Consider the following 19300-nt stretch of genomic DNA (forward strand, 5'->3'; position numbering starts at 1 on the left):
TATATTAGGAGGCTTGTAACAAACTCTAATTAGCAGCTTTCCATTATTGCCATCCCCATGTACATTTACCCAAACTGACTCTGCATTGTCACAGCTTCTCCCAATGTTGTCATTGAGCACAGGTTTTAAGTTGGATCTTACGAAAATACACACCCCTCCCCCTTTTTTGTCTTTCCTGTCCTTTCTAAATGTAGTGTATCCCTCTATGTTTGTCACCCAGTCATAGCTTTCATCCAGCCAGGTTTCCGTAATACCCACCACATTGTGTTCTGTGACCGACATAAGAGTCTCCAGTTCAATCATTTTGTTTGCGAGACTTCTTGCATTTGCTACAGACATTTAATACAATTAGCACATTTGTTACTCCTACTCAGCTCCCTACTTTCCTTGCGTATTCCAACCCCTCCTAGATCCTCTATAACCCCTGCTGCCTCACTCTCTCTGTCTACTCTATCTATCCCTTTATAAGCATGCATACCCTCCCTCCCCCCAGATCCTAGTTTAAAAGCTCCTCCATCCGTCTGACCATTTTTTCCCCCAGCATAGCTGCATCCTCCCCACTGAGATGCAGCTCGTCCCTACTATAGAGCCTGTAGCCAACAGCGAAATAGGCCCTGTTCTCCATGACCCCAAACCCTTCCTTCCTGCACCAATGTCTAAGCCACTTATTTATCTCCCTAAGCTCCCGCTGACTTTCTAGTGATGCACATGGCACCGGCAGTATTTCTTGGAGGTCCTGGCCTTCAGCTTCTCTCCTAGTTCCCTGTAGTAATATTTAAGGGCCTTCCATATCCTTCGAACTTTGTCATTAGTACCAATGTGTACCATGACCCCCGGGTTGTCCACAGCCCCAACCAGCAATCTGTCTATCCGATCCGCAATATGTCGAACCCGAGCACCCGGCAGACAACCTACTGTTTGGCATTGACGGTCTCGGGGGCAGATGACCCTCTCTGTCCACCTAATTATAGAGTTCCCTACCACCAACATCTGTCTGACCTTGGCTGCACTCCTATTTCCCTCCTTTCTACAGCAGTTGTGTTCCTGGTTGCTAGGAGCAACATCCTGCTTCAGTGATCCCAATTCTTGGCTTGTATTCCTACTATCAGCCAGGCATATTTACTAGGTTGTGCCAGATCAGGACTGGGCTTCCTGGCACTTTTCCCCCTACCCTTTCTTCTAACTGTTACCCAGGTACCTACTTCTGGGTCCTGATCTTCCCCACCTCCACCCTCCTCCATATCACTGGCCCCAGCCAGCGCAAGCTCAGTAACCTCTAAACTCCTCTCTAGGTTTCAATTCTCCTGAGTGTTGCTAGCTGCACATTTAGATCCAGTATCTGGTTTCCAAACGTTTAACTCGCTGACATTGAGCACAAACATTTTCACCCTCAAACGACTGTTCAAGCATACCTCCAAACTTTTGAAGAATAGAAAGAGGGACAGATGCTGCAGCGTGCGCAGCTGCAAATTTTGGCCACGCCCCTTGCCACACCCCAATCCATGCCCATTTAACATTATCTTTCTCCCCTGGCAGGAGGAGTTGTCAGAGGGGTGCTAGCAGTGAGAGAAACTCAGCAGATGCTCGAGACTGCAGATTGTAGACCCAAATCCAGGACTGTGCGATGGATCTGGGACAGCTAGGACTAGAGATAAGCGGATGGATTCCTGGGTCTCTGGTCCAGCGTCCAGGTCAGTCGTACCTGGTAGCTGGACGGGAGGCCGTGAATCTCTTATCTTCTGGCATCCCTGGCACCTTTTGATCATCCAGGGCAGCGCAACATCATCTGTGCATCCTGCTCATCTCTGCTTGTGGATTGTTTTTTGTTCCCCCATTCACAGTCGGAGCCGCCAGAACTTTCTCAAATGTATGTAGCTTCACTATATGACATCCGGCTTTTTGGTATCCGTAAGGCCGTGTTCACAAGTTGCAGAAATGCTGTGTTTTTTTTGTTTTCTGCAGGATCTGCACCAAACTACAGAATAACAATCTTCTTTAATTATTGCTGCATTTTTTAGGCCCTTTCCCCCTTATTTGATGTGTTTTTGGTGCAGATGTAAAGCCGTGTTTTATAACCCCTTTCCGACGACATCAGTAATAGTACGTAGCTGTGCCCTGGGACTTATGGACCAGCTACGTACTATTACGCGAGAGGCGATAGCACCTGCACACAAGCGGTATGGGGCGATCACCACCGGGTGTCAGCTGATTGTCACAGCTGACACCTGGTGCTATGTGCAGGGAGTGATCCGGCACCGCTCCAGGCACATCAACCCCCGCATTGCTGCGATCAAAGTTGGGGGCAAGGGAAGGTGATCGCTACACTCACCTCTCCAGCCAGCCTCCAACGATGTCTACCGTGGCTTCCTGGATGTTGCCATGATGACCCGATGTCGTCATGACAACATGTGGGTCACCAGGAGGCAGGACGTTACTTTGGTGAATGCCCAAAGTAATGTCTCCCTGTGTGCAGCGCTGACAGGCTGCATGACAAAGGGAGCTGCTGCTCTCTATGCCATGCAGCCCATCAGGCTGCAAAAAGTAAAAGTCTCATAGTGGGACATAGTGTAAGAGTAAAAAAAAAAAAGTAGAAAAGTGAAAAAAAAAGAAAAAAAAATTATCCCCCAAAAATAAAAATATATTGAACCCATAATATTTATTTATTATGACAAAAAATAAATAAACCAATAAAAGTACACATATTAGGTATCGCCGGTTCCGCAATGACCTGACCTATAAAACTGTCCCATTAGTTAACCCCTTTAGTGAACATGGTAAAAAAAATACATAAATAACAAAGTAAAAAACAATGCTTTATCATCATACCGCCAAACAAAAAAAGGAATAACACGCGATCAAAAAGCCAAATGTAAAAAAAATGGTACCTCTGAAAACATAATCAAACACCCGCAAAAAACATGCCACCATAAAGCTCCATCATCCAAAAAATAAAAAAGTTATAGGTCTCAGAATAAAGCGATGCAAAAACATTATTTTTTCTAGAAAATAGTTTTTATTGTGCAAAAGCGCCAAAACATAAAAAAAATATATAAATGAGGTACCGCTGTAAACGTACTGACCCGAAAAACGTACTGAGCGGCATAAAAAAAAAACAGAAAAACAATTCCGGAATTGCTGTTTTTTGTTTATTCTGCCTCCCAAAAATCGGAATAGAAAGAGATCAAAAAATGTCACATGCCCAAAAATGGTACCAATAAAAACGTCAACTTGTCCGGCAAAAAACAAGCCGCCACATGACTGTCTGTCAAAATATGGAAAAATTATAGCTCTCATAAAATGGCGATGCAAAAACTAGTCTTTGCAAAAAAAAGCGTCTTTTAGTGTGTGACAGCTGTCAATAATAAAAACTCGATATGAATCTGGTATCACTGTAATCGCACCGACCACATGAGGAGCGATGTAAAAAAATAAACTTTAGGGTTAGGGTTGTATTAGGGTTAGGGTTGTATTAGGGTTAGGGTTGTATTGGGGTTGGTGTTAGGGTTAGGGTTGGGCTAGGGTTAGGGTTGGGCTAGGGTGGAGCTAGGGATAGGGTTAGGGTTGGGCTAGGGTTAGGGTTGTATTAGGGTTGGGGTTAGGGTTGTGTTAGGTTTAGGGTTGTGTTAGGTTTAGGGTTGTGTTAGGTTTAGAGTTGGGCTAGGGTTAGGGTTGGGCTAGGTTTAGGTTTGGGGTTGGGCTAGGGTTAGGGCCAGGGTTGGGCTAGGGTTAGGGTTATGTTTGTATTAGGGTTGCGGTTAGGGTTAGGCTAGGGTTAGGGTTGGGCTAGAGTTAGGGTTGGGCTAGGGTTAGGGCTGGGCTATGGTAGAGCTAGGGTTAGGGTTGGGCTAGGGTTAGGGTTGGGGTTAGGATTGGGGTTGTATTAGTGTTGGGGTTAGGGTTGTGATTTTTTCAAAAGTAAAGAAAAAAAATGATGAAGATATGGCAAACAGTGTTGAGCACAAGTGCTCACTACTTGAGGTTGCATCGGGTGCTCGTGTATGCAGTGAGTATCATGGGTTTTCGAGCGACATGCTTTAGTCTCCGCCCCATATGCTTCGCGGCCAAAAAAACGTTGCTGGGATCGCCTGCCATGCACGAGCAATCCCTGCATGTTTTTTTTTTGGGTGTCTAACAACCGTGAAAAATGCGGGGCAGGGACTCGAGCTTACCACTCAAGCACCCGTGATACATGGTGCATACCCGAGTACCCGATGCAAACTCAAGTAGAGAGCACTTACGCTCAAGACTAATGACAACTTATTCAATATGGTGACTTAATGTTATCAAATTCTTTCATACCTCTGGGTTCAAAATGTACACTATACCCCTTAATAAAATCCTTGAGGGGTCTAGTTTCCAAAATGGAGTCAATTGTGGGGGGTTTCCACTATTTAGGCACATCAAGGGCTTCCGAAATGCGACATGGCGTCCGTTCTTGATTCCAGCCATTTTTGAGTTCAAAAAGTCAAATGGCGCTCTTTCCCTTCCAAACCCTGCCGTGCGCCCAAGCAGTGGTTTTCCCCCACATATGGGGTATCGGCTTACTCAGGAGAGATTGCACAACAAGTTGCATGGTGCAATTTCTCCTCTTACCCTTATGAAAATGCAAAACTGGGGGCTAAAAAAACATTTTTGTGGGAAAAATATGAAAATTGTATTTTCATAGCTCCATGTTATAAACTTCTGTGAAGCACCTGGGGGTTTAAGGTGCTCACCACGCATCTAGATAAGTTCCCTGAGGGGTATAGTTTCCAAAATGGTATCAGTTATTGGGGGTTTCCACTGTTTAGGCACATCAGGGGCTCTCCAAACGCAACATGGCGTCCGCTAATTATTCAAGCAAATTTTACATTCAAAAAGTCAAATGGCGCTTCTTCCCTTCTGAGCCCTGCCGTGCGCCCAAACAGTGTTTTTTCCCAACGTGTGGGGTATCTCTGTGCTCAAGAGAATTTGCACAACAAATTTTTTGGTCCATTTTTTCCTCTTACCCCTGCAAAAATAAAAAATTGGGTTCTAAAGTAACATTTTTGTGAAAAAAGTTAAATGTTAATTTTTTTTGTTCCCCATTCCAAAAATTCTTGTGAAGCACGTGAAGGGTTAATAAACGTCTTGAATGTTGTTTTGAGCACCTTGATGGGTGCAGTTTTTAGAATGGTCTTACTTTTGGGTATTTTCTGTGAAAAAAGCCCCTCAAAGTCACTTCATATGTGATGTGGTCCCTAAAAAAAATGGTTTGGCAAATTTAGTTGTAAAAATAAGAAATCGCTGGTCAAATTTTAACCCTTAAAGCTCCCTAATAAAAAAAAAAATTGTTTCCAAAATTGTGCTGATGTAAAGTAGACATGTGGGAAATGTTATTTATTAACTATTTTGTGTGACATACAGTACAGACCAAAAGTTTGGACACACCTTCTCATTTAAAGATTTTTCTGTATTTTCTTGACTATGGAAATTTTACATTCACACTGAAGGCATCAAAACTATGAATTAACACATGTGTAATTATCTACTTAACAAAAAAGTGTGAAACAACTGAAAATATGTCTTATATTCTAGGTTCTTCAAAGTAGCCACCTTTTGCTTTGATGACTGCTTTGCACACTCTTGGCATTCTCTTGATGAGCTTCAAGAGGTAGTCACCGGAAATGGTCTTCCAACAATCTTGAAGGAGTTCCCAGAGATGCTTAGCACTAGTTGGCCCTTTTGTCTTTACTCTGCGGTCCAGCTGACCCAAACCATCTCGATTGGGTTCAGGTCTGGTGACTGTGGAGGCCAGGTCATCTGGCGTAGCACCCCATCACTCTCCCTCTTGGTCAAATAGCCCTTACACAGCCTGGAGATGTGTTTGGGGTCATAGTCCTGTTGAAAAATAAATGATGGTCCAACTAAACGCAAATCGGATGGAATAGCATGCCGCTGCAAGATGCTGTGGTAGTCATGCTGGTTCAGTTCTGAATAAATCCCCAACAGTGTCACCAGCAAATCACCCCCACACAATCACACCTCCTCCTCCATGCTTCACGGTGGGAACCAGGCATTTAGAGTCCATCCGTTCACCTTTTCTGCATCGCACAAAGACACGGTGGTTGGAACCAAAGATCTCAAATTTGGACTCATCAGACCAAAGCACAGATTTCCACTGGTCTAATGTCCATTTCTTGTGTTCTTTAAACCAAACAAGTCTCTTCTGCTTGTTGCCTGTCCTTAGCAGTGGTTTCTTAGCAGCTATTTTACCATGAAGGCCTGCTGCACAAAGTCTCCTTTTAACAGTTGCTGTAGAGATGTGTCTGCTGCTAGAACTGTGTGTGGCATTGACCTGGTCTCTAATCTGAGCTGCTGTTAACCTTCGATTTCTGGGGCTGGTGACTCTGAAAAACTTATCCTCAGAAGCAGAGGTGACTCTTGGTCTTGCTTTCCTGGGGCGGTCCTCATGTGAGCCAGTTTCTTTGTAGCGATTGATGGTTTTTGCAACTGCACTTGGGGACACTTTCAAAGTTTTTCCAATTTTTCGGACTGACTGACATTCATTTCTTAAAGTAATGATGGCCACTCGTTTTTCTTTACTTAGCTGCTTTTTTCTTGCCATAATACAAATTCTAACAGTCTATTCAGTAGGACTATCAGCTGTGTATCCACCTGACTTCTGCACAACACAATTGATGGTCCCAACCCCATTTACAAGGCAAGAAATCCCACTTAATAAACCTGACAGGGCACACCTGTGAAGTGAAAACCATTTACGGTGACTACCTCTTGAAGCTCATCAAGAGAATGCCAAGAGTGTGCAAAGCAGTCATCAAAGCAAAAGGTGGCTACTTTGAAGAACCTAGAATATAAGACATATTTTCAGGTGTTTCACACTTTTTTGTTAAGTATATAATTCCACATGTGTTAATTCATAGTTTTGATGCCTTCAGTGTGAATGTACAATTTTCATAGTCATGACTTTTCATACAGAAAAATCTTTAAATGAGAAGGTGTGTCCAACCTTTTGGTCTGTACTGTATCTCTCTGATTTAAGGGCATAAAAATTCAAATTTGAAAATTGCGAAATTTTAAAAATTTTCGCCAAATTTCCGATTTTTTTCACAATAAAGGCAAGTCATATCGAAGAAATTTTACCACTATCATGAAGTACAGTATGTCACGAAAAAACAGTCTCAGAATCAGTGGGATCCGTTGAAGCGTTCCAGAGGTATTACCTCATAAAGTGACAGTGGTCAGATTTGTAAAAATTGGCCCGGTCATTAATGTGCAAACCACGCTCGGGGGTAAAGGGGTTAATTGCTTTTTATAGTACAGAAAAGCTTTGATTCTTAATAACGTTTCTGCAGTTTTTTACCTTCCTTTTTTTTAGGTTCCAAATAGAACACAATAAAAAAAGCACCAAAACCGCACAGTTCAGCAGCTTCCTTAGACCACAGGGGGCGCAGTTCTCATGAAATCACATCCACTTTGCTTCGACGGTTAAGCAGAGCAGAATTTCTGTGCAAAAAAACAGCAGAAAAAACGCAGCATTTACTCTACATATGAACATGGTCTAAATATCCAAGCAAAGTGGATGTGATTCCATGAAATCTCCACCATCTGTGGTCTGAAGACGCTGCCAAACTCTGTGGTTTTGGCGCATTTTCCCTCTATAGGCTTCTTCTTAAAAAAAAAAACACATGAAGAAAAAAACGCTGTTGCATTTTTAAGCGCAGAATCAAAGCTTTTCGGTACTATAGAAAAGCATTAAAAATGTGGATTCACATCTGCACCAAAATCGCATCAAATAAGCTGTAAAATGCATAAAAGAAACGCAGCAAACACGCAGTAATTAGAGAAGATTGTTATTGCGTTGTGTGGTGCGTAACCCTGCAGAAAACATTCAGAAAAAAAGCAGCATTTACACTACATGTGAACACGGCCTCAGTGCTATGTTTTCAATACATTTTTAATACATTTTAAATGGGCTTGAATAGAGAAAAATATCAATCACACAATTTTTTTATGCCATTTATCGATCCCCGTAAATAATCTGATCGCTGTGATGTGCAGGTTGTTACGATTACAGTGACACCAGACATGTTTTGTGCTGATTTATGATGTTTATTATTTTTTAAAAAGCGCATAAAAAATAACAACATTTTAAGTTTTTCATTATTTTTTATCATTTTATAGGAATAAAAAAAATCTCTTATTCTCCCTGTAGAACCCAATACATAGAAAGCCACTACTGTGTGTAATGTATCTCTATATAATGTCTGCAATCAGAGCTGGATATAAGAGATCAAGTATAGAAAATTCTCCTAATGACATCACCTGAGCTTGTAGCTCAGTGTGTTCAGCTCCTGCCTGGGGTACAGAGGGCTGTGGGTTTGAGACCTGTGAGATGCTCTCACAAAATAAAAGTCCAATTTTGTAATTGCTTATAATAAAAATCTTTTATAGGAACAAAAATCTGACTTTTTTCCACATCAGAATACAAGTACAAAGATATACACTACTTGTATTCTGTGCATCTGGAGTCACTGCCTGATATAAAGGTCAAGATTACCAAAACCTCCTATGTCTCCCCTTATAAGCTATGGCTCATTGGTAGAGCTGCTTCCTGGGACACTAGAAACTGTGCCTGTGAACAAGTTTGAGTCCTGGAAGGCCTGATAGAGAGTGAGGTGAATAAGTTAAGTTTAAATCTATGCACTTCACAGGGAGGAGCTATAAAGTTGTCTGAGAGGTGAGTATGAGCCAGAAAAACAGCTGAGCTGTAACAAGATAGTTGGGAGCTATGGTTCAAGGCATACATATATCTCACAAGATGCACACCTGGTAGCATTGCCAATGGAGCACATATTATATGGGGATAAACGATACAGATGAAAGCAGAAAAACAAATAGAAGGCTAGTAGTGTTGAGCGAGCACTAAAACGCTTTGGCCGAGCTCACCGTGATACTCGGGTGTTCGACCCGAACAACGAGCCCAATGTTAGTCTATGGGTGACCCGAGCATTTTTGCGGCAGCAGTCTGTAGAAAGCCTAAAAAATGCCCAAAACGATAGTGACAGTGCTCAAAATACATGGGGACACCATGGGCATCGCCCCAGGAAGCATTTCTGACCCCCAGGTCACTGCTGTCAACAACGTGGTCAGAGGAATTAAGCCACTTTTACAGGCTCAAAATAAAACGTTCAAAAACTAAACTAAAACGGTTTTCCTGTGAAATATGTTAAGGAACTTACTTTCCAGGGTAAAGACTTGTGTATAAGGTAAAATAAATAACCAAAAACAAAAATACTCCTCCACACCTTGGGTTATGTTCATAAGTATCATTTATTATGTGTTTTTGCACTTTTGTACTCCTTTCAACCGTGACAAATGCATTCACCGGGAAATGTCATTTTAACATTTTACAACCTTATCTGGCCATGTGCTGTGTGACACATGCATACAGTGCTGAAAAGACATGGGAACAGCATTGGGAAAACCCCTGGAAGCATCTCTGACACCCAGGTCACTGCCTAAAAGTGTGCCCATCATAAGTGATCTTTGCCGCATCAGAAGATGCAGACTTGCAACTATCCCAACAAGTCCTTGTCCCAGGGCAGTGTTCAATTGTACCTCCCCATTCCTTGCAATGCAAGCGCAAGTATGCTGCCTGCCACCGACCCACCCCCAGGCTGCAATACCATACTGCTAGCTTTCACTTGAAATGGGGGCTTTTAGTTTGGAGAAGGCAGAAGCTGGCCACTACCTTATGGCTGCTTCAGCAGCGAGTTATCCATACTCAGTCCCCAGCTGCCCGGCGGCCGGGTGTCCACGCTCGGTCCCCAGCCGCCAGGGGGCGGCCGGGTGTCCATAGTCGGTCCCCAGCCACCCCGCGGCCGGGTGTCCACACACGGTCCCCAGCTGCCTGGGGTTGGCCGGGTGTCCATAAACGGTCCCCAGCCACCCGTATTTCTCCTAGGAACTTCCCACACACTTTTCTTAGCCTGGCCTTCTTTAGAGCAGCATTGGACGAGCCCACCAGAGAACCAGACACCTCCGGTGGGCCCTGGCTTCTCCATCAGGGGAGTTAAGAGGGCCAAGGTGAGGAGCATGATGATGATGATAGAAGCTAGCGTCTGCTATGTTTTCTTGGAATGCAAGCGCATGTATGTAGTAGCGGCTAGGCCTGAGGTGGTCAGCGTTTTGGCACATATCCTACCTCCTCCGAGGATTGCTGGATGTTTTCCTGCTACTATCCCAGTTCTGTGACTCCCGTTAAAACAAAGCTTCAGGTGATGAATGATGGATGAGGTGATGGCAAAGGAGAAAGAGCAGGAGGAACAGGGACCATTCACATCAATATCAGGCCAGTCAACCACACATGTCTTGTAGGATATGTTTCTGTACCAAAAGGAGTGGTTCGGCTACACAGTTATAGGGCATGTAGTGAGTGCAATGCCTACTAAATTTTGAGGCACTCCAATGCCCCTTTGAAGTGACATGGAGGTCAGAGGGCCTTAACTAAACCATTTCTTCCATTTATAGCAACTGGGTCTCCTATGCACTGTTGGCCTAAGCAGTGAATGGAAGGCTTTCCAAAAATTATGAGGAACTGCAATGCCCCTTGAATCAGACGTGGATTACAGCATACTAAAAACCTTCTACCCATTATTGGGGAGAGGGTCTCCCTTAGTGTTCGCCTATGCATTGAAAAGCAAAAGCTGACTAAAATTAGGAGGAAATGCAATGCCCGTTGGAAGAATGTTGGAGGTCGCAGTGGAATAAAAAGACAATATCAATGCCCCTTGGAAAAGTGGTGGAGGTCGCAGTAGCTTAACAAGATGGTTTTAATGCCCCTTGGAAAAGACGGGGAGGTCGCAGTAGCTTAACAAGACGGTTTTAATGCCCCTTGGAAGAGACGTGGAGGTCGCAGTAGCTGAACAAGACGGTTTTAATGCCCCTTGGAAGAGATGTGGAGGTTGCAGTAGCCTAAAAAGACGGTTTTAATGCCCCTTGGAAGAGACGTGGAGGATGCAGTAGCTTAACTAGACGGTTTTAATGCACCTTGGAAGAGACGTGGAGGTTGCGGTATCTTAACAAGACGGTTTGAATGCCCCTTGGAAGAATGGCGGAGGTCGCAGTGGAATAAAAAGACAATATCAATGCCCCTTGTAAAAGTGGTGGAGGTCGCAGTAGCTTAACAAGACGGTTTTAATGCCCCTTGGAAGAGACATGGAGGTTGCAGTAGCTTAACAAGACGGTTTTAATGCCCCTTGGAAAAGTGGTGGAGGTCGCAGTAGCTTAACAAGACGGTTATAATGCCCCTTGGAAGAGACGTGGAGGTCAGAGTGGTTTAACAAGACAGTTTTAATGCCCCTTGGAAGAGTGGTGGAGGTCACAGTAGCTTAACAAGTTGGTCTTAATGCCCCTTGGAAAAGTGGTGGAGGTCACAATAGCTTAACAAAACAGTTTTAATGCCCCTTGGAAAAGTGGTGGAGTTCACAGTAGCTTAACAAGACAATTTTAATGCCCCTTGGAAGAGACGTGGAGGTCAGAGTGGTTTAACAAGATGGTTTTAATGCCCCTTGGAAGAGTGGTGGAGGTTACAGTAGCTTAACAAGACGGTTTTAATGCCCCTTACAAGAGCCATGCAGTACAGCATATTAAAAACATTATTCACATTATTGTGGAGTGGGACTCCCATAGTCTTTGCCTATGCCTTCCAAGCAAAAGCTGCCAAAAATTAGGACAGAGGAACTTGCAATACTGTCAACACGGACAATAGTCACCCTGGTGGTATAGTGGTGGTGGAGGCTGAGGATAAGGAGAAGAGCAAAAAACAGCCGAAATGAGGAAGCGTATACCCATGTATGGGTGTAAAGCGGTGCATGGGAATACACCTCCTGAAATAACACAGTGGATTTAACTTTGTTACTCTGCTGTCATTTGGTGGTGATGAGAAGTCTGGCCCAATCCAGCCCTTGTTCATTTTGATAAGGGTCAGCTTGTTAGCATTGTCAGTTGACAGGCGATTGCGCTTATGAGTTATAATTCCCCCAGCGGCACTAAAAACACGCTCCGATAACACGCTAGTGGCAGGGCAGGCCAGGACCTCCAAGGCGTACAGAGCGAGTTCATTCCAAGTGTCCAGCTTGGATACCCAATAATTAAAAGGCACAGAGGAATCACGGAGGACGCTGGTACGGTCAGCAAGGTACTCCCTCACCATCTTTTGAAACTTTCCACTCCTTGTGAGAGGAGGCCTGTAAGCTGGGCGGGTGTCAGAAAACTGTCCCAGAATGTTGACAGTGTAACCATGCCTCTGCTGGATTGGAGTTGCGTCTCTCTCGCCTGTACACGTAGTTGGTCAACGAACTGTGACCTCTGCCGCTAGCGTGTTCAGATGGGAATTTTTTTAACTGTTCTGCAGCAAGGGCCTTCTGGTACTGCCCCATTTTTGTAGACCTCTCCACCTCAGGAATAAAAGAGTGAAAGTTCTCCTTGTAGCTGGCGTCTAAAAGTGTCACCAACCAGTAATGACTGTCACCCAACATTTTGACAATGCGAGGCTCACGGTTAAGGCAGCGTAACATAAAGTCAGCCATGCGTGCCAGACTGGTAACGGGCAAGACATCCGTGTCTTCACCAAGATGACGACTGACCATGCTCTCCTCCTCCTCCTCCCTGTCCTCAGGCCACCCACGCTGAACCAACTGTATGACAGTTGTACAGGTACTAACGTCTACAGCGCATGATACCAGCTTCTCTTCTACCTCCTCCTCCTCTTCCTCATTTTCCCCCAATGCACGTTGGGATGAGATGAGGCTGGGCTGTGTGTAATCGCCCATTACGGCTTCTTGATCCATCTCATCATACTCTGGCTGCAATGCCTCCTCTTTAATTCTCTGCAGAGAACGTTGCAAAAGACAGACAAGTGGGATGCTGCCACTAATGATGGCGTCATTGCCACTCACCATCTTGGTGGACATCTCAAAGTTTGTCAGGCTGGTACATATGTCAGACATCCAGGTCCACTCCTGAGGTCTCATGTGTGGAGTCTGACCAGAATATCGACGGCTTTGTTGCAGCTGGTACTCCCCAACTGCTCTCTTCTGCTCACAAATCCTTTGCAACATGTGGAGGGTAGAGTTCCAAAGTGTGGGGACATCACACACCAGTCAGTGTGCCGGAAGCTTCAAATGCTGCTGCTACACAGCAAGGGTGGCGGAAGATGTAGCCGACTTCCAAAAATGAGCTGACAGGCGGCGTACTTTGACGAGCAGATCTGGCAACTCGGGGTACGATTTAAGAATCCGCTGAACCACGAGGTTAAACACATGAGCCAGGCATGGTACGTGTGATCTCGCCTTGCCTCAGAGCCGCCACCAGGTTACGGCCATTGTCACACATGACCATGCCTGGATGTAGGTTCAGCGGTCTCAGCCACAGATCTGCCTGCTCTTTCACAGCTGTCCACAACTCACAAGCAGTGTGAGGTTTATTACCTAAGCTTATGAGTTTCAGCACAGCCTGTTGTCACTTGGCTGAGGCAGTACTGCAGTGCTTCCAGCTTGTAACTGATGTGGTAATATCTGAGATGGAGGCTGAACATGAGGAGGAAGAGGAGGATGATGCGCAGGAGCTGTACACTGTGGGGCAACTCTGACTGACATAGGGCCCTCAATCCTTGGTGTGGGGAGGATGTATTCCATCCCAAGGTACGACTGGGTCCCGGCTTCCACTATGTTTACCCAGTGTGCCGTCAGAGAGATGTACCGTCCCTGGCCACAAGCACTTGTCCACGTGTCCGTTGTCAGGTGGACTTTCCCAGTAACTGCGTTGTTGAGCGCACAGCAGATGTTTAGGGACACATGCTTGTGTAGTGCGGGGATGGCACACCGGACAAAATAGTGTCGGCTGGGGACCGAGTACCGAGGGACGGCCAATGCCATAAGGTTGTGGAAGGATTCCGTCTCCACCAGCCAAAAAGGCAGCATTTCCAACACAGGCAGTCGTGAATTGTGCAAATTTAGGACTGTGGCCTGTGAGGCGTTGGCTGCGAATTTGCGCTTTCGTTCAAAGCTCTGGGAAATGGACAATTGAACGCTGCGGTGAGACGTGGACGTGGATGTTGATGCTGTTTGTTGAGAAACTGCCATAACAAGTGAAGACTGAGAGGAGGGTGCATCTTTGCATGCAGTATGGACATGGGATTGCCTTGCACACACAACAGGGGATTCTATTACATGCACAACAGCGGAAGATGCAGTGGTGACACCCGCTGACACAGGTCGTAGACCCTGGGGTTCACCCCACAAAGTCGGGTGCTTTGCTGCCCTGTGCCTGATCATGCTGGTGGTGGTCACGCTGTTAGTTTTGTCACCCCTGCTGATGCTGGCATGGCAGGTGGTACAAATAGCCTTTTTGGGGTTATCAGCAGAGTCTATAAAAAAACTCCAGAATCTGGAAGACCTAACGGTTGTACTGGCAACGTCCCTCATGTTGGTGTTACCGGGAAATGTTGCCCGCCTTCTGTGTGCGGCCACCACACTGCTTCTTCCTGCCTGTTGGGGTACTCTGCTTCCCTCCCCCTGTGTGCTGCTGGCCTCACTCTGCGTGTCCTCCTGCCACGTTGGGTCAGTTACTAGATCATCCACCACCTCCTCCTCTTCCACTTGTGCACCACGATCCTCCTCATCACTTCGTGGAAATTGTGTCTCATCATCGTCCACCTCCTGTGACAAATTGACAGCGTCGACTTCCTGTGGCCGTGGCTGTTCAAATATTTGGGCATCGCTACATGGGATCTCCTCTTCCACCACTTTAAGCCGAGCAGGCGAGGGGCACAAATATCGAAATGGACCAGTGAACAGCTCTTCAGAGTGTCCAAGTGTGGGATCAGTTGCTGTCTGACAACACTCCCCATGGTGGGAGGAAGGAGCATCAGGGTGAGCAGGAGTATGCGGTCGACACTCACGGCTTCTAAAACTTGACCGTGTGGAAGACAGACCGGAGGTGGTGGTGCCCAGGTAACTGGAAGTATTATCTGCTATCCAATTAATAACCTGTTCACACTGATCAGTTCGCAATACTGGTGTTGTAGTGTGCTTTAGTAGTAATTCGGTCAAGAAGTGGGAGCGAGAAGATGTGGCTGTCGGTTGTGGCACATTTTAACCTTGGCCACGGCCCCATCCTCTACACGCACTATCACCAGAACGTCCAGTTCCACGTCCCTTGCCACATTGTAAATAAAGTAAAATAGCTTACACTCGCACTATCAATAGAAAAAGGGTAACAAAAAGGAGATTAGAACCGTGGAAGACGAAAAATACAGTTCTACTTCTCTGGCCTACACCAGACTCTTTTAAACAGATAGATTGGTGTCTGAACAGTCAGGGAGACACTATTAAAGTTATTTTTTACGAGAAAAAATGCCAAAAGCAGGATAATACAGAGATTTGACCCGTGTAACTGCAAAACCACAGTTCTATTTCTCTGGCCTACACCAGACTCTTTTAAACAGATATATTGGTGTCTGACCAGTCAGGGAGACACTATTACAGTTTTTTTTAACGGCAAAAAATGCCAAAAGCAGGATAATACAAAGATTTGACCCGTGGAACTGCAAAACCACAGTTTTATTTCTCTGGTCTACACCAGACTCTTTTAAACAGATATATTGGTGTCTGACCAGTCAGGGAGACACTATTACAGTTTTTTTTACGACAAAAAATGCCAAAAGCAGGATAATACAGAGATTTGACCCGTGGAACTGTAAAACCACAGTTCTATTTCTCTGGCCTACACCAGACTCTTTAAAACAGATATATTGGTGTCTGACCAGTCAGGGAGACACTATTACAGTTTTTTTTTACGGCAAAAAATGCCAAAAGCAGGATAATACAGAGATTTGACCCGTGGAACTGCAAAACCACAGTTCTATTTCTCTGGCCTACACCAGACTCTTTTAAACAGATATATTGGAGTCTGACCAGTCAGGGAGACACTATTACATTTTTTTTACGGCAAAAAATGCCAAAAGCAGGATAATACAGATATTTGACCCGTGGAGCTGCAAAACCACAGTTCTATTTCTCTGGCCTACACCAGACTCTTTTAAACAGATATATTGGTGTCTGAACAGTCACAGACACACTCAATTTTTTTGGAGGGGGGGGGGATACCAAAAGGTTAATAAGACGCGTATTTGTACAGTCTGACTGAGGAAAAAAAAAATACAGGATTTAGATGAAAAAAAAAAGGAATTTTCCTGGCCCCTGAGACCGGGGGATAAGTCTAGCAATTTGACCAACAGGAGCACACAGGACTGTAATGCAGCTTTTGCTGGTATAACCACTGCGTCTCCTATACAGCCTGCCTGCCTGCCTGCCTGATATCTGTGATGGATATTAGTCCTGAGAAGGACTGTTTGTTTGATTTGGCAGGCTTTAGAGACCCTATACTACCTATTTCACGCTATATATCTCTCCCTAACTCAGCAGCACTCTCCATACACTGTCTGCTCCGGAGCGACTGTGTCCAAGATGGCGGCGCCCGGTTTTAAATACTCGAGGTGACGCTGTGCGGCCAGCCAATCACTGTAATGCCCAAAAACAACATGGCTGCGGCATTACAGTGACTGGCTGGGAATCACTGCATGTTCATTGGCTCTGTAAAGAGCGCCAAACATGCAGGGCGGAGACCCGAGCTCCCGCCCGAGTAAGCCGAAAATGCTCGATGCTCGCCGAACATCCCGAGTAGTGAGATGCTCGGCAAGTACCGAGCAGTGTCGAGCATGCTCGCTCAACACTACTGACAATAAAACATTCAAAATTAAAGATGAATTGGAGTTTACAGAAAAAAAATGGTAAGAAACAGTCTTGGCTGTGTAATGATTTGCATATAATTCAACATTTAAAAAGGATTAAAAAAAATATATAATTTAAGTAAACCAAAATTAAATTTTTATTAAAAAAAATTGGAAATTTCAGTGTAATTTATGAAGAAAGCAAAAACTGCCAAAAATTAAATGGAAGATGGACTCATACACCCTGTATTAGACATAAAGGAGGGCCTCATACACATTCTGTTCAAATTGTCATGTTGTGGTACTCCTATACTTATAAAGTGATGAATTGTGAACACGATTCATGATGCCCAGATACCGCAGAGAAATATATATATAGTACAATGCCGAAGATTTCACTTCTTACAATACATGAGCGATATCTATTGTAAATTCTACAATAGCTCAAAAACCGGCGAATTCCATCAATGCATAGTGCAGACTGGACACTATAGTCCTCCATATAGAATTATGGGCCCCATATATTGCTCCATGCAGAATACTGGTCCCCATATAATGCTCCATACTGGATACTAGACTCCATATAACGCTCCATACAGGATACTGGTCCCCATATAACGCTCCATACAGTATACTGGTCCCCATATAATGCTCCATAAAGGATACTGGTCCCCATATAATGCTCCATACAGGATACTGGTCCCCTTACAACGCTCCATACAAAATACTAGCCCCCACATAATGCCCCATTCAGGATGTCACCCCCCCTATAATGCCCCATGCAGGATGTCACCTCCCCCCCATATAATGCCCCATGCAGGATGTCACCTCTCCCCCCATATAATGCCCCATGCAGAATGTCTCCTCTCCCCCAATATAATGCCCCATGCAGGATGTCACCTCTCCACCCCATATAATGCCCCATGCAGGATGTCATCTATCCCCCCCATATAATGCCCCATGCAGCATGTCACCTCTCCCCCATATAATGCCCCATGCAGAATGTCACTTGTTCCCCCCGATATAATGCCCCATGCAAGATGTCACTAGTTCCCCCCATATAATGCCTCATGCAGAATGTCACTTGTTCCCCCCATCATATAATGCCCCATGTCTCCATACATTTAAAAAAAAAAAAAAATCAAATACTCACCTCACTTCTTCTCACCTGCTGCTGCTGCTCCAGACCCCTCACCCGCGCCGGCGTATTCCCGCTCTGCATTGTGACGGCTCAGGAAAGGGCGCAGTGTAAAGACGTCACCGTGCCCTCTGACCTGAGACATCACAGTGCAGCAGCCGCGGAAGAGACCGGATCTGCTGCGGAGGCACGGGGAGAGGTAAGTATTGTGCCGGGGCCCTGAGCAAGCGGGGAGGAGTGGGCGCTGACACCGCACTGCTCACGGGTCCCATAGCGTGCCGGGGTGCCTGACGGTGAGTGGGCCCCATGCCTGCTTAGGGCCCTGGCACTTGCCCGGGTGTGCCGGGTGCTGACGCCGGCTCTGCCTTTCTCCCATGATCTTTAAATTACTCAGAACTAACCTGCCATACCGAGGGAAGCGACGAAGCAAACCGTTCCTCCTCAGGAACTCCTGAAGCTCCTCCCCCACTAAAGTTACTAAAATGTGGATGATAACCGTATGCACCGAAGAACGGTGACCTGCCAGTGGATTCATGCCGATGATTATTAATGGCAAATTCTGCCAGAGGTAAGTAGGATGCCCAATCCTCCTGATTTTCGGAGATTAAACACCTGAGGTAAGTCTCCAAGTTCTGATTGACACGCTTGGTCTGACCATTCGACTGAGGGTGGAAGGCAGAGGAAAAGGACAGCTTCACCCCCAGTCGAGAACAGAATGCCTTCCAGAACTTGGAAACAAACTGGGTCCCTCGATCTGACAACACATCGGTGGGATCCCCTTGAAGCTTCACAATCTCATTTATGAACACCTGAGCAAGTGTCTTGGCATTTGGAAGTGCAGGCAATTCGTCGAAGTGAACCATTTTACTGAACCTATCTACTACCACCAAAACCACCGTTTTGCCTGCAGAAACCGGTAGGTCAGTAATAAAATCCATGGACAAGTGTGTCCATGGCCTATTAGGGATAGGTAGCGGAAGAAGTGTACCAGATGGACGGGTATGCGAAACCTGAGAACGCACACAAATACTACAAGCAGCTTCATGTTCAATTACATCCCGACGCAACCCCAGCCACCAAAAATGACAAGAGAAGAGGTCCGCGATTGCCTTACTACCTAGATGCCCAGCAAGCACAGAGTTATGATGTTCCTTAGTTACATTGCAGCGCAGATTAGATGGTACAAATAACTTTCTTGAAGGGTAGGAGGCAGGGGCGTCCCCCTGTGCCTCCAACACCTCACCTCCAGTTCAGGATAAAGTGCTGAAATGACTACCCCTTTCTGTAATATCGGGGCAGGGTTCTCATGGTCACCACCAGGGAAGCTCCGGGGCAAAGTGACATTTTTGACCCCTGAATGAAAAGTGACAACAAAATTAAACCTAGTA

This window comes from Phyllobates terribilis, unplaced genomic scaffold, assembly GCF_046119375.1.
Source record: "Phyllobates terribilis strain yellow unplaced genomic scaffold, ASM4611937v1 Scaffold_4__5_contigs__length_816908805, whole genome shotgun sequence".
NCBI classification, from domain to species: domain Eukaryota; kingdom Metazoa; phylum Chordata; class Amphibia; order Anura; family Dendrobatidae; genus Phyllobates; species Phyllobates terribilis.